General features: G+C 39.1%; 1 protein-coding gene across 1 annotated transcript in view; it reads right to left on the bottom strand.

The window, feature by feature from the left end:
• ppm1lb (protein phosphatase, Mg2+/Mn2+ dependent, 1Lb) overlaps positions 1 to 15,366 on the bottom strand; it is an 89,464-nt gene that overhangs the window by 73,256 nt on the left and 842 nt on the right. The gene's annotated exons all lie outside the window — the stretch shown is intronic.

Genomic DNA, 15,366 nt, shown 5'->3' with positions numbered 1-15,366 from the left:
AGCCTCTTACTGACAATTTAGGAGATCAATAAACTTCTCAACATTTTTGCTTGAGACAAACACGCATGCTTGCACACATTTACACACGCGTACATGCACTGCAGTCTTTGGTCTTCAGATACAGCACTCTTTGTTGGCGCTTTCTAATCCTGTAATACCAACAGAGCATTTAGCCACATGCCATCTTTCTTTCATCCCGCCCAAGTGAGGTCCAGCGCAGGTTGAATGCACACAACTTGGTATTTTCACTACATAACCCCACAGCACTCCAAGCCTTGGGTGCTAAACAAAGCTGCACATAGAAAAGCATACAGATACTTTTATTAATATTCAACACCAGCCTCTCTAGCTATAAAATGGCCACTGTGAAGTTGCAAAGAAGGTGAACTGTGCTGCATGGCTGCTTCAATGGCTCCCTAAAGCGCCATATATTTTAACAATTTTAGAAATTAATAATAAAGTTGGAAATAAAACGGCCGTTCAGACTGAATATAAAGCAAAGGTAAACTAAGGACAGACTGGGTGTTAAGCACTGAGACCTCTGCCAAGGCTGAACATTGCTCATTTAAATCACCTCTTACCATATTTTATCTACTAGTATCTTGAGCGATAAAGCTGAACATAAGTGGTTTTTTGTGGAAAATCTTTCTCGACAAAATACTCGAGTCCAGTAAATAAATGGAACAATCATTGCCAGCCTAGCCCAGGGGTCCCCAACCTTTTTTGCACCACAGACTGGTGTGATTTTGATCTTTTTTTCACGGACCGGTATTCTGACAAGTTTTGCAATCCATCAAAAATTGCAACTATGAGGTTCTGTGAATGCGCGTAACGTTAAAAATGGCCACGAATGCAGCGATTCCAAAGTAAACAATACAAACTTTCTTTAAAGAAAGGAATGTTAAATTACGTTTGATCATGGACGGACATGTAGAAAAGTTCTCCTCCATGTTAGTTGCACACAGCAACTGCACACCGCTCTCTTACCGTTAACGACTTCGCCGTGTCGTTAAGCATTAATTAAAAAGCCCGCTTCACAAAGATACGATGTTGGAAATTGTAGCAAGGTTTTCAGTGCTCTTGTAGCGATGTCAGGATACTCCGGAATGACTTTAATTCAGAACCTCGGTAGAGTTGTTGTCTCAAATGTACGTTTAAGGTCGCCGTCATTTGCGATCTCTACAAGCTGATCCTCCTGTTGCACAGACATGCTTGAATAACTCTGTTTATTCACAAACGGGTCACGTATCCTCTCCTTCACAGTTCGTGGGTCTTCGAAGTTGTAGGCTCATCTTCTGGCTCGTCAGGTGCCCTTTTTGCCGTAAAAAAATCTCTCCAAAGACGTCTGTTTTCCAGTCATCTACGCTCGTGTGGGGGAACAAATGCGCTGAGCCCGCAGCCTAGTCATACGTTATTATCGAGGACAAGCGCACATAGATATATTATATATACAAAACAAGATGTACTGCTAGCAGTCCAATCAATGGAATTCTATGACGACATTCTAATCTATCCTGTAGTATTAAATATAAAGTACACAGGATTATTAATGTGTTAAGCAGGGGCACAGACCAAAGTTAATTCGGCCAGAATGTGGTCATTAATAAATTATTATTTCTGTGCGGCCCGGTTGCAAATGCGCCACGAACCAGTACCGGTCCGCGGCCCGGCAGATGGGGACCCCGGGCCTAGCCTATATTTCTCAATTATTTTTGCATTATTTTGATACGCCTGCAGCAGCCAGGACTTTTCTTTTGTTGTTTTGGTTTGATGACAAATTATATATTGTCTATATGATTGGATAGGTCGCAGTTTACCGAAATTTTCACCCCAAAAATACAGGTGCGAGCTATACACCCAATATGCCGTTCTTACTCTGACCATTGCCCTATTTAGGTCGTCGTAAAACTGAAAACGCATACAACTTAGCATTAACTATGCTAAGGATATTGACGTGTTATGCTCAAAATAATCTACAAATGTCTAATACAAAAAAATATGAACTGTACTCTAGACAAACAGTACTTATAAACAAAACTTGTTCAGAGAACAAATAAAGACCAACATCACGGCAGAAATTGTGACGACACATCGTGCAGCCATCTTGGATTTCACAACAAACAAGGTCGCCATCGCTCTAGGATAGCACAAAAAAAACACACCCAAAAAAACCCCAAACTCTTCGGACAGTTAAGAAACCAAAACTAGAAAACTCAATATATTTACCACATTGACAATGTAATTTGTTTGTGTAGTTTACTTATTGTTGTTACAATGGATGTAAGTTGTGACCAAAAAAAGAATACATTCAAGTAATGAAGATATTGTCTTTAAATATCAATAAAGTGTTCCAAGTTTTATTTGTTTCAGTCAAAGTGTATCGAAAATGGGCCCAAAAATCTCCCATACTGTGGTGCGACCTATACAAGGGTCAACCTAAAATACCTACTTTTGAAACCCCTGTCTTGTATTAGAAATCAGCTGATATTTTTGCTCGTGGATTAAATTTGATCTATAAATTACCTTGGCCTGAAAATACTAAACATTTGCAGTGCATTGTTCTCGGGTCAAGACTGACCCGTTTTCAAGTTTGGGTGTGTCAGAAGTACCATTGATTTTTGCATAAGAAAATTTGAAAATGGGCCAATTTTGACCCTAACACAATATGAGGGTTAACCACAAACTAGGGGTGTGATCTATCTTCTGGAGCAACCTATCTGCGAGTATGTACAGTATTATGTGTAGGGGTTGCAACATCTTGGCACCTCAAGATAGAATACGATTTGCAATACAAAGCTCACAATAATGATGATCTCACGATATGGCGATACAACGATTATCACTACATTGGTCAGAAAATCATTCAAGAATATTCAACAAAACAAGTAATTAACAGAAAAGAAGCTATTTAATTCCTTCAACTGTACGTTTATCACTAGTCCATTCCATTTTAACTGGGAGGATGGCAGCTAATGAACCCCTTCCACTTCAAACGGGCCCCTCCCACTTCTATGGCCGTCAGTGGCAGCCAATGCCAGTCAACGATTTATAGTTGCAAGTCACTTTTGAGATTCTAACTTATCTTATACTGCACTGCAAAGGGAGATGCGCCACAATTTCATTGTACAACTGTATAATGATTCTATTCTATTCTATTCTATTCTATTCTTGGGCCATTTCAGGTCATTACTTGTTGATTTTCAGTCACTTCGTGTTGATTTTGGGGCATTTTATGAGTCACTACCTGTTACTTTTGGGTTACAGAACAGGAAGTGACCCAGAAATCTCCCAAATGAATAAGCAGTGACTAAAATTCAACAGGAAGTAACCTGTAAATGCCTTAAAATGAATAGGAAGTTACGTATAGATGTCCCAAAAAGCAGAGTGTGACTGCGAATACTCCGGTTTCGAATAAACGAATGAAAATGCAACTGAAAAGAAAGTGCGGCTGGCTTGACCGCGGAATTAGAAAACGCGGCTCACTTCAGACTGCAACCAGACAAAAATAATACAGGGATTGCATAAAAGAATTTATCGAACACACTAAAAAGAAACATGCAATCGCAAAAAGTAAGACACAAAAAGGGTCCGTGACAGTAGGTCGGGATCGATATACTGGACTGTCTCAGGAAATTAGAATACACAATATTCTAATTTTTTGAGACAGTCCTGTGTATATATACAGGACTGTCTCAGGAAATTAGAATACACAATATTCTAATTTCCTGAGACAGTCAGGAAATTAGAATATTGTGTATTCTAATTTCCTGAGACAGTCCTGTATACGTATATACACAGGACTGTCTCAAAAAATTAGAATATTGTGTATTCTAATTTCCTGAGACAGTCCAGTATATATATATATATATATATATATATATATATATATATATATATATATATTTTTTTTTTTAATGAGGGAAAACCGCAGTGAGAGGCAGAAAAATAAAAAACAAATAAGGTAATGATGCAACTACCAACAAAGGGATATATATACTGTCAAATGGCAGCAGGTCAATATCTCGGCAAGCTGCCTAGGATCGGTTTAAAGACACTGCTGATGAGCTGGAATCGGATGCAGGTACGACATTGGAAATTACTGTAATCACTAATTACATTACTGTTCTGTACTGTTACTGTTCTGTAACAAAACAATCTGACCAGCAGCAGAATGTGACAAAATCATCTGTTGTCACACTAGCTTCGCTTGCTAGCGGGTACAGCTATTCTTCCAGTCCAGCCCAATCGTATCATCACTCTCAGCGTGTATTGCGTGCATAAAACATGCCACCCTCCGTAGGTCAAAACATTTACTAAATTTGATAGATTTTTAAATCAATGACAATAAAAGTAATAACAACATATTTAAGTAAAAGAGAATAATTGCGGCTTATTAGAGCCTACAGGTCTTCAAGTCCGAGGTTCCCTTTAATCCAACTAAAAAATGGAATGAGGTTCTTGTAATGTCATGTCCCACCCATTACAGTTTGGTGAAAGTCTGCACAGAGAGTTCAATGAATTTCTCTCAATGTAGCCATTAAAACCGTGTCTCCATCAAGTTCAGTTCACCATTGTACAGTAAGCGCAGCAAACCTAAATCCTATATATTAATTGATTGTTGGTGAATCTTTTTTTAAGCAAATGAGGCAAAGTGATAGCTCTACGTAAGACGGCAGAACTTTGGATAACGGCTGATTGGATACAGTTAACTGCCCTACTTTAAAATCAAACTAACAAAAAGTGCCCTTAGCGCATTAGAAGGAGTCTGGCAGAGCTTAAAGCTATAATACATACAAATTGCAGCAGAAGGGAACTCTGAACATGACAAATGGCTCATGTTGAGGTTTCATGCGAGTTACCCTGTGTCAGCTAAAAGTCAGTATCTGTTTAATGGATAAATCCTCACACCGAGGCAAAAATTATTCCAATTTGACCTTGGATGGCAAATAATACATTTATATAAAGTATATACTAGGGATGTCCCGATCACATATTTTTGCACAATTTTGAGAATCTGCCAAGTTCCGATCAGATACCAAAAAAAGTTTTAGTTTTATTTTAAATAATCTGATAACTTACTAACACGATAGCTTGTCTGCTTGATGTGTGACATGTGGGATATTCATTTGATCGTTGCAGCTTAGGTAAACTGTTAATTAAAAGTTTCACTTTTACAGTTGAGTTTTAATGATTACTTTCTCTTACTTAACACGCATAGATTACATTAAGACGTTAAGCATCCCCTCCATGTTTGAATGAAAATCAAGTCAAGACCAGAAATGAAAGTAGCTAAAGGTAGAGCAACATCTTTCCTGGTTTCTGCCTATTGGTTGGAGGAAAGTTGAAGGTTGTATCAAAAAGCTGTAGATGGAATACAATTCATATTCTTGGAGACTAAAAGGGAGCATCTAGATCAGCGGTGTCCAAACTATTCCATATAGGGCTGCAGTGGGTGCTGGATTTCATTCCTCCAAAACAAGACGACATCTTTTCACCAATCTGGTGTCTCACAAGTGTAATCAGTTGATTGCAGTCAGGTGCTGCTTGTTTCAGCATAAACTTCATTGGTTCAGCTGTCTGTGCTCGATTGGTAGGTACAAAAACCAGGACCCACAGCGGCCCTTGAGGACAGGTTTGGACACCCATGATCTAGATGAACGTAGACAATGTTGTTGCATAGGGACAAGTGATAATAAAGTGGCCTCTTGCCTACATGAATACGCACACTGTGTATCACCAATATTTATTCTTGCAAGACTCCAAACCACGTGCAACGGTGCTAGGTCACAATATTTATAAAGGAACTGCAACAGGCTCCAGGGAAAAAACAGCATATGACTGCTTTTGGTCAAAAGCTGTCAGCAGTCAGAATATAGACTAAGATTGAATGATCTCTTAAATAGCAGCTATCAGCTGGGCCTCTGGTTGCCTATTTTAGGAATGTTATCAGTCAATATCAACCAAATGGGAGTCAAACTGAGTGAGGATAAATGTATATGGCGGGAAACACTCACGTGACTTGAAGTTCCGCTCTGAGACCCCTAATTTGGCCAAATTTCAAAATTGTCCGATATGCATGTGTGATGCATCATTGGAAAGCTTAAAATCTCAATTTTCTGGGGGGATACAAATTTTGAACAGGAGGGCATTTAATTTTTATTTTTTATTTTTTTAAATAGCAAAACCCTATCTGGAGGTGAGAGCACGCGAGAGAGAATTGCAGACACCATGACTTTAACGAGATATTATCGCTAACTTACCTTGTTTCGATCCAAAAACTCCATGTAGCATGAATCACCGAGTGTCAAGACACAGCTGTGAATGGCCACAGCTGGATTTTTGGGGGATTTTATGAGTGAAAGATGGTAATAAAACAAGGGTCGCGATGCAGAAATCGCAGACATCAAGGAGTGGTCGAGATTTTCTTTTTCATATATTTACCCTTTTAAACTTTTTTTTCAATGTTTCTTTGTTTGGATCGATTATTTATTAACTAAAATATTGGGGAAAATGCGACAGTAAAGAAAAAAAAACAATTAAGCCATAGTTATGAGGTACATATTCGTGACTTTTTTTACAGACTCCAATTTTTTCAATGATTTGTTTAAAAGTTTAAAATATGCGAGTGAATACATTTTTTAAGTTTTTTTTTTGTTTTTTTTTTTTATGAAATATTAGACATCAATTAATGATTCTACGCTAAAAATGAAAGACATTTCGAATAATAAATATGATTAATTACTAGGGGTGTGACGGTACACAAAAATCTCGGTTCGGTACGCACCTCGGTTTTGAGGTCACGGTTCGGTTCATCTTTGGTACAGTAAGAAAACAAAATGCAAAATATAAATGTGCTTGTTGTTCATTACACACTTTTGTGCTTTCAACAATAGGAACATTAGCCTATACAAAGCTAGAATTCTGCTCAAAAAGTAGCGGGTATTTAAAGATCATAATCCAACAACAATTTTTCTTTCAGACCTTTCTTTCTGGATTGGTAATCTTTCTTTCTTTCTGAAAGAAAAAAGAAGTCCTGTGCTAAAGAGAAAAGCAATCCCAATGACAAAATTTGAACATGTATTTTACAAATGAAATGCCTCAACGAATCATTTTTTTTTCTTATGAACGGTTTTCAAAAGCTTTATTGGTGGATTTTCTCAAGTTAAAGCGCCACACAGAAATTAATAAATTTAATTGTGTAAGCAGGATTTGTGTATTTTTATTATTTAATTACAGGTGTTTTAGCTCATTTCAATTTATTTTATTTAAATTGGCTATTGTTTATTTTATTATGTGTTTATATTCTACAAATGTGATGTAGTATTCATTTATATTGTATATTTTATGTTGTATAACTTTAGTTCCTATGTGAATATTAGTTCCTACTTGTTTTGTTGTGGTAGGAGGGTTTTGTATTGAACACGGGGCCGTGTTGGTTATTATTATAGCAGAGAAGACAGCAGTAAATCAACAAAGACACTGCGACTGGTGGGCATTGGCTGATTGACTTTAACGCCCGCGTTTCACTGCGTTCTCGCGGCGGCCACGTTGTGGCGCCGTTGACGTTTCTGGGTTATATACTGTCCTACCGTGTTGGTCCTCATTATAGTAGAGAAGACGGAGTAAATATAATCTCCACAAAGAAACTGTAACCCGATCGACTCGCAGCCTCGAAAAGTAAGGGTTACATTGCGTCAGAAACTCGTTCGGTACGCCTCCGTTCCGAACCGAGCACCCCGTATCGAAACGGTTCAATACAAATACATGTACTGTTACACCGTTATTACTTACCATCTTTTAATGGCTAGGTTGAAACAAAAGCGGTTGTGCGATGACTGTAAACAGGGGTTCCTAGGGCAACACGGACAAATTAAAAACAATTCGGGGGCTTATTACGCTTATTAGGATTATTCTATCAAACAACAGTTCTTTTGGCTTAAAATACAGCAGTTTATTTTGAAGAAGGGTGCAAGAGCAGAAACCGCTTTTTCAGTCTTGTCTGTGTTTTCCGCCATTTACCGTAATGCCATCTACACTTCTGGCTTCAACAGTTCACTATAGTACTGCAATATGAGAACATCATCATGTTACATTTACATTGCTTTTCGCAGTTTCATGACATAGTCCTTGTTCAGACCGGCAGCAAAAATCCAATTTTTTGCCCATCCAGGTTGAAATTGGATAGCTCTTTTGTGGTCTAAAGTGTCATAAAGCACAGAAATTTTGATTTTGCGAGACGGATTGAAACAGGAGGTAATTTCACATCGCATATGGACAAGATCCTTCTCAGTCTGAACAGCTCAGATGGGTTTTGACTGTCCGTGACGTCACTTTGTGCTGGATGATGGCATCATTGCCACAGCAACCTGTTAGTGTCAATATTGTTGCTCAGTCTGAAGAGGGCCAGATCTGATTGGGACATTTGCTGAAAATAGTGTGAACAGTCACCCTAAAAAATCAGATTTTTTGAAGGAATCTGATGGTGATGGGAATATTATCCTTTCCCATATTTACTGTTTGACTTTTTGTTTGATATTATGGACTTGGAATGATTGTAAATTACAGCACCAAGACAACAGGCAGACAAGGGCATAACAGATACAGGATGCCTTCTGACCACGGGAGCCCAACGCGTGTCATGCAGCTGACTAAGCAAGATTAATGCTGACAAGCAGGTGATGGGCAAGACATCTACAAGTCCACGTCTGCACCACCAAATTCCGCAATCAGCTCTTCTGGGCAGTGGGCAGTCCAGAACAAATGGCGGGACATCCTGTTTTGCCACAAGGAACGCCTGATGACAAGAAGCCTCCACGGCTGAGAATTTGAACACTTAGCGCTAAGGCTGACAGAATCTTCAACTATGGTTGTTCTGGCAACAGTGACGCACAGACTCATTGGCCCAACCTGCAACAAATAATTACCCTAAACAACACCCAAACACACCCTTCTCCCTGGACCCGGACCATATTCCGCCTCACCAGAGCCTTCAAAAGAATTTTGTAGCTAGTGATATGGTGACTCTGGATCCAGCCCTCCTTGCTGCTTTGCCTCGCTGAATGATTGCTGTCGACTTGGAATAAATTGTCAACTTGGGTTTCGAATCAATGCCCTTTCCATCTTTTAAAATGGAGTCAGTACAAGGGTTTAAAACTAAGGGGAACACACAGAGTTTGGCCTTTTGGCTGGGTTTTCCCCCTTCTGCCTGCCCCGGTCGTTAGAATTGCGGCAATCTGGCTGAAAGCTCAGATTCCTTCAATGGGAATCACATCAGATAGTCCTGCAGTCTGAGCACAGGCTTGGATAGTAAAAGGTAACAAGCAAGTCTTGTCAATTGTCATACAGTAATCAGTCAATTTTTGAGTACTTTCCTTGAATGTCGCCACCTTAATTCACTGATGCATTAATTAGATTTTTTGCTTTTCAGTTTTTTAAAGTGTTTTCATGCTTCGTTGATTTTGGCAGCCATTTTAATTTTCGTCTTAGTCTTTTGGATGAAAATACTTATTAGTTTAAATCATATTTTAGTTATATCAAAATGTGTTAGTGTTCGTCTAGTTTTAGTCAACGAAAACAGACAAATTTCATGTCGTTTTAGTCGACAATTCTAAAAATGTTTTCGTCTCTACGCTTCAAAAGTTTTAGTCCATGAATAAATAAAAATAAATAAAAGGTTTCCAAAAATTTCGCATGAACATGACAGACGAGCACATAGCTGTAGAGTCTACAAGGACATCAATTTTTTCATGATGATCATACACACTCAGCAGGAAAACAGCACATTATTTGCAATGGTGTACCGCACGCATGCTATTTTTAGACCGTGACGTCGCATCGTAAAGCGGAAGTAAAGCCGAAGTGGGACATTATAGACCCGCCCTCGCATAGAAACAACGTAATTTGTGCTACTTTTCTCCGGTAATCTCTCAAAAACGAACATGACCATCATGCATTGCTTTTTTGGAACTTGTAGAAACGACTCTAGACATTACGACACATGAAGGATGTTTTCTTTATACGTTTCCGGAAAACAAAAACTCGGGAGGAAAAAATGTGAAGACCGAATCAACTTGCGCGGACTTTAACACCAGCTGACTGTCTCAGGAAATTAGAATATTGTGTATTCTAATTTCCTGAGACAGTCCTGTATATATACACAGGACTGTCTCAAAAAATTAGAATATTGTGTATTCTAATTTTCTGAGACAGTCCAGTATATATATATATAAAACAACTTTAGTAAGGGCGAAGTGTAAATAAATCAAAGAATTAAGATTTGTTATCAATGAAAAATTTAAAAGTGTTCGTTGGCTGTCACTGAGTAGCATTTGCGATCGCTACAAAAAGCTAACTAAATTACCCCCAAGAACGGTAAGAGACGTAGGACAACCAGAAGACATAAGAAAGACAGGGCTGATGGTAAAGGTTAGCTTGTTGAAACAGGAGAATGTCATTGTCAGTCGCGTCGATAAAAAAGCTAAGCCTATGCTTAGGTCGGCTCGTTTTTTCCGTCTTTTTCAGCCTTCGACACTCAAGCCATCTCTAACTGAACATTTTTATGTTCTTCCACATCTTTGCCAGTGAATTTGGCACCAGGCACATCATTTTCGGAGAGAATTGGTAGGTTAAGCTCTGTAAACATCTCCTTCATACACGATTTCCATTAATTTCCTATTAGGGACAAACGGTGGCTTGTCCCTACTTAGCAACAGTTGCTACTAGCTAATGTCATGAATATTAATGAGCGGAAGTGACGCGTTGCTTGCGGTACGCCATTAATTAAACTCACCTAAAGGCCACGAACTGTACGTGAAATGTTCTCCAAGAGTTTAAAGTGCTTGTGACACGAAAAAGCATGTTTATTTCATAATACACGCGGTATTTTATGCTCCTGAATGATATGGACCGCTTGGATGTGTGTGGAAGCGATCGCTATATTTATTTAGTTTTTTGAATCCCGCGCCAGGAAAATGAGTGACTTCCGGCTTCGGTCTCGCATTGAGGAGGAGGGCGCTGTGATGTGTACGGTAGAAGACGTCCTCTTCACGCTACAGTGTACTGTTGTGTATGAGGACGAAGGATTCAGCTGATTTTGCGGATTAATACTTTTATTTTTTGCATCACGCCAGCCAAACGGCTGCAGAAAAATCATTCTGTATGCGGGAGAGGCGTATGCGCCTTTTTGGAGCTTCAAAAGGTTCCCATTCACCGTGGATATTTACTGTGGGACCATTGGACTTACAAGGAAGTGAGTAAACATCTTGTTTTGTATTATGTCAAATACGAATACAGTGATTACAAAGTAAACACTATAAAATTCCTTTAAATAAAGGACTACTTACGTTTGATCATTGATAGGCATGTAAAAAGCTATCCTCACGCTCATTAGCAGTTAGCTGTTAGCACGTTAGCTACACAACAATTCCAGCCACCCTCCTCCAGGGAACGAACTGTAAATTGCTCTCCGCCGGGCGGTTTGCCGATCCACAAAGAAACTCGACAACCGGGTCGTCATGTCAAATAATCCAGGCTAGTTATGTGTGATTTTCTACTTCGAAGACTTTGAAACATCCCTCGGTTTGGGTTAGCATGTCGGCTAGCTGTCACTCCTTCTGGTCTGTTTACATTCTCCGAAGCCGGGGAAGGGAAATGACATATGTCCGATTTAGGTGTCATAAAATATCGTTCGGCAGGTGTGACAGTAAAGGTAAAGTCGACTGTTTTGACCATTATGGAGTAATTTTGCCATGTCGTCTTGAATAAATGGATTTTTATTATTTTATATTCCATTTAGCACAAGTTATTTGTCATGACCATGCCATTTATTTAGCAATTGGGGAAAGTACTTGGGTAAAAAGAATATCCTGTAAAAATATTGAAGTAAAGAGACAGAAACAATGACATTTTGCCGCTCTCTTCGTCGCGTTTTCCTCATTGTGAATAGTTCCCCCTCGACGGGCTGACTGGTCCTTCTCAAGCCATTTATATAGCTATTGGGGAAAAATACTTGGATAAAAAGAATATCCTGTAAAAATATTGAAGTAAAGAGACAGAAACAATGACATTTTGCCGCTCTCTTCGTCGCGTTTTCCTCATTGTGAATAGTTCCCCCTCGACGGGCTGACTGGTCCTTCTCAAGCCATTTATATAGCTATTGGGGAAAATACTTGGATAAAAAGAATATCCTGTAAAAATATTGGGAGTAGAGAGACTGAAACAATGACATTTTGCAGCTCTCTTCGTCTCGTTTTCCTCGTTCTGAACAATTCCCCCTCAATGGGCTGAATAGTAAAACCGATGAGCCTAGTCTACCGCTGACGTCATCCACCTGTTGGGGACGCTAAAGCCCTATAATTGTAGGCGTGGCTAACCGGCAGATTAAAAGACTAATTTCTCGTCATCTGCGCTTTGCTAAATTGTTGTATATGGTCGAATCGTCTCAAAATATGATTCTAATTCACATAATAATGCCATTTAAGACTTTTTTTCTGGTGTCGTATGCTCTTTAAGAAGACACCGAGTCACCGCGCTAAATGATAATGCTAAAGCAAACGGTATGCTAACGTTACAAGTTAGTTAAGTGTGTGTTGAACTTTTACTTATGTCGGTATATACGCTGTCTAGGCTCAACCAAAACTTTTCTGGCAGATTTAAAGGTGAAAAAGTTTATTGCTGGAAATCAATTCAGCACTAGATTAAATTACTCTTGGTCTTCGTACTTTTTCTGCACTTAAATTATATTTTAGCTATTGAAAAGCAAATCATGAAAATGACTTTACGGGACCATCAAGCTGAATTCTCAGGCCATTTGGGCGTGTTCATGGTATTTGTGTTCATTTGTTTTTCTACAAAAAGGCTAATGATGATAATGTTAAGCTGTGGATGTGGGTTCACGCTGATCTGAAGGACTTTAATTTCATGTAGAATTTTTTTTAACTTAACATCATACTTATGTTCCAATTTGCTAATATGTTTTGAAAAATTAAAAAATCCTCTTCAATGGAAAAAAAGTTGTTGTTGTTTTAAACCCAGAAACCTCAAAGTAACACATTTGAGAGCTGTAATTGCAATACCGTGAAACCGTGATAGATATTTATGCATAAAGTTATCATACAGTCAGAATCTCATACTGGCACATGCCTACTCTCAACTCCGGCAGCACCCTGTGGATAAGTAATAAGTGAATGCACTTAATGCGCTGGCAAACAGGTGTGGCTTACCATAATGCTTAATGAAAATTGTTAGGGTTTGTGTTTGGTTCCTCCTAGTGTGACTTGTCCCTGTGATTGCCCATTGATTTCAACTGCTGTGCCTGCATTTGTGTGTCGACCAATCCACTGCCTCTTGTGTCACTGACCTGTGCCTCATTGTCTCGTGACCCCTTGTCTACATATTTAAACTCCCCGTTTTTGTTCAGCCCTTGTCAGATGGCAAAGTCTACGTACATGCCAGATGTTTTCCTGTTAGTTGATTTCTTAGCCTGTCTTTTGTTAGCCTGTTTTTTGTTTTTCCGACTCGACTGAGGTATTAACTTGACTGTCTGAACGTGACAAGTTGCATTGAAGTTGACCATTTCAAATCCGATCAATGTCACTTTCGTATGTGGTTTAAAATCTGATTTGGGCCACATTTTTCAAAATGTGGCGGCAGTTCGAACTCGTCTCCCAAATCGGAATTCATGCAGCAATTACTACGGCAGCAAAGAGTGAGAGGCGAGGAAGACTGCAGCGATGGAGTATCATCATTAGGGCTCAAGCACCGAGTGGTGCAAGAGCCCTATTGTATTGCAAAGGATTATTATTCATTCTTCATGGCAAATGAAAATGGACTATTTGGAGGCGTCAACATGCTTAAACTCACCAAAATTCGCATACATGCAGCTTTGTGTAAAATTTGATCAATGGCTCAACAGTGCACCCTCATTTTTCAAAAAGGCCTCTATTAGGTTTTTTTTTTAACATAAAGTGATGAAAATTGGGCAGTCAATACCTTGTGCAAAACTGCACCAAAAAGTCTCTTGGACCCATATACCAAACCCAACAGTAAATCGGGTATTTTGGATTGAATGTGAAAAAAATGTGTGATTTTTGTCGATTTGCAGTGTCAAACAGATTCCAGAAAGGGCCAAGTGGGTGCAGGTTTGCTTTCCAACCAATGAGGAGGACACCTTTCACCAATTACATCTTTTACATGTGTAATCAGTTAAACTTTGTCTGATGCTGCTTGTTTCAGCAGGAAGTTAATTGGTTAAACTCTCTGCGCGTTATCGGTTGGAACAAAATCTAGCACCCACTTGGCCCTTTCTAGAATTGGTTTGACACCTGTGATTTACAGGATGCACATTTGAGACATTAGCGCCTAAGGATTTGGCTCCTCCTCAAAATTGGTGAGCCTGTTCATGTTGACATGAGATCTAAAGTTACAAATTTGAGTTTTCATTCATGGGTCTGACCTGGGTGGGGTGCCAAAGTCTGCCTTTTTTTTGGGGGGGGGGGGGCAACACGCCATATTTAATAAATTACTAATAGCGCCCTGATTCAAGGTGGAGTCTTTTTCATATCTGACATGTATGAGAGGTATCCCAGCCTGAACATAACTACATTGAAATATTAGTCTTTAGGCTTGGCGCCCTTTGCTGGGAACAGGAAACGCCCCTTTTTTTATACTAGACAGGCTCCTCTAAGGGTAATCAATTGACCTCAAACCTGTACCCAGGGAGCCTTAAGACATGTGTTCAGGTACCTGAAAAACAATTGAGGTGTTGTTGAAGCAGAGTGGTTCAATCACCAAGGTGAAAATGACCTTTGCCATTTTTTTCTTACTACAAATAATACTGGACAATTTGGAGGTTTTATCAGATTAAAACTCGCCAAAATTTGCAGATATATGCGGCTTAGCGCAAATTTCAATAATTTTGCGACTTTGCGAAAAACCGTTAACAAAATGGCTCAACAGCACCCTCTATAGAAAAGCAATTTTCTGATCATTATTTCTGGGGTCAGTTATCAATGGGTTAATGTGGTGAGTTTGTTGAATTTGATAGTCATGAAACAAAATGCGAAATCAAAAACATTTGTCATTACTCAGGCTTTTTAAAGATTGCAGTAGAGGTTGATTATGCTGGCCTTCACGTTCTGCTTCTTTTCATGGTTGGACGATGCTATTTTAGTTAACGAATTACAAATTCAGCTAAAGAAACCGGTGGCTGAGCTGCATTGTAGTTATTTACAGACTACGTCTGTGGATAGTGTAGTATGGATTCCTTTTCTTAATCCCGACAGGGTTCTCCAATTCTACCGTGAGACCAACATGTGGGAATCACTCAGAATGACATTTGCCTCCTTAATAGAAAAAGAAACGCAATTT

This window comes from Corythoichthys intestinalis, chromosome 6 (assembly GCF_030265065.1).
Source record: "Corythoichthys intestinalis isolate RoL2023-P3 chromosome 6, ASM3026506v1, whole genome shotgun sequence".
In the NCBI taxonomy this organism is placed as follows: Eukaryota; Metazoa; Chordata; class Actinopteri; order Syngnathiformes; family Syngnathidae; genus Corythoichthys; species Corythoichthys intestinalis.
The sequence above is the reverse complement of the archived record's forward strand: the minus strand, read 5'-3'. Positions and strand labels throughout refer to the sequence as shown.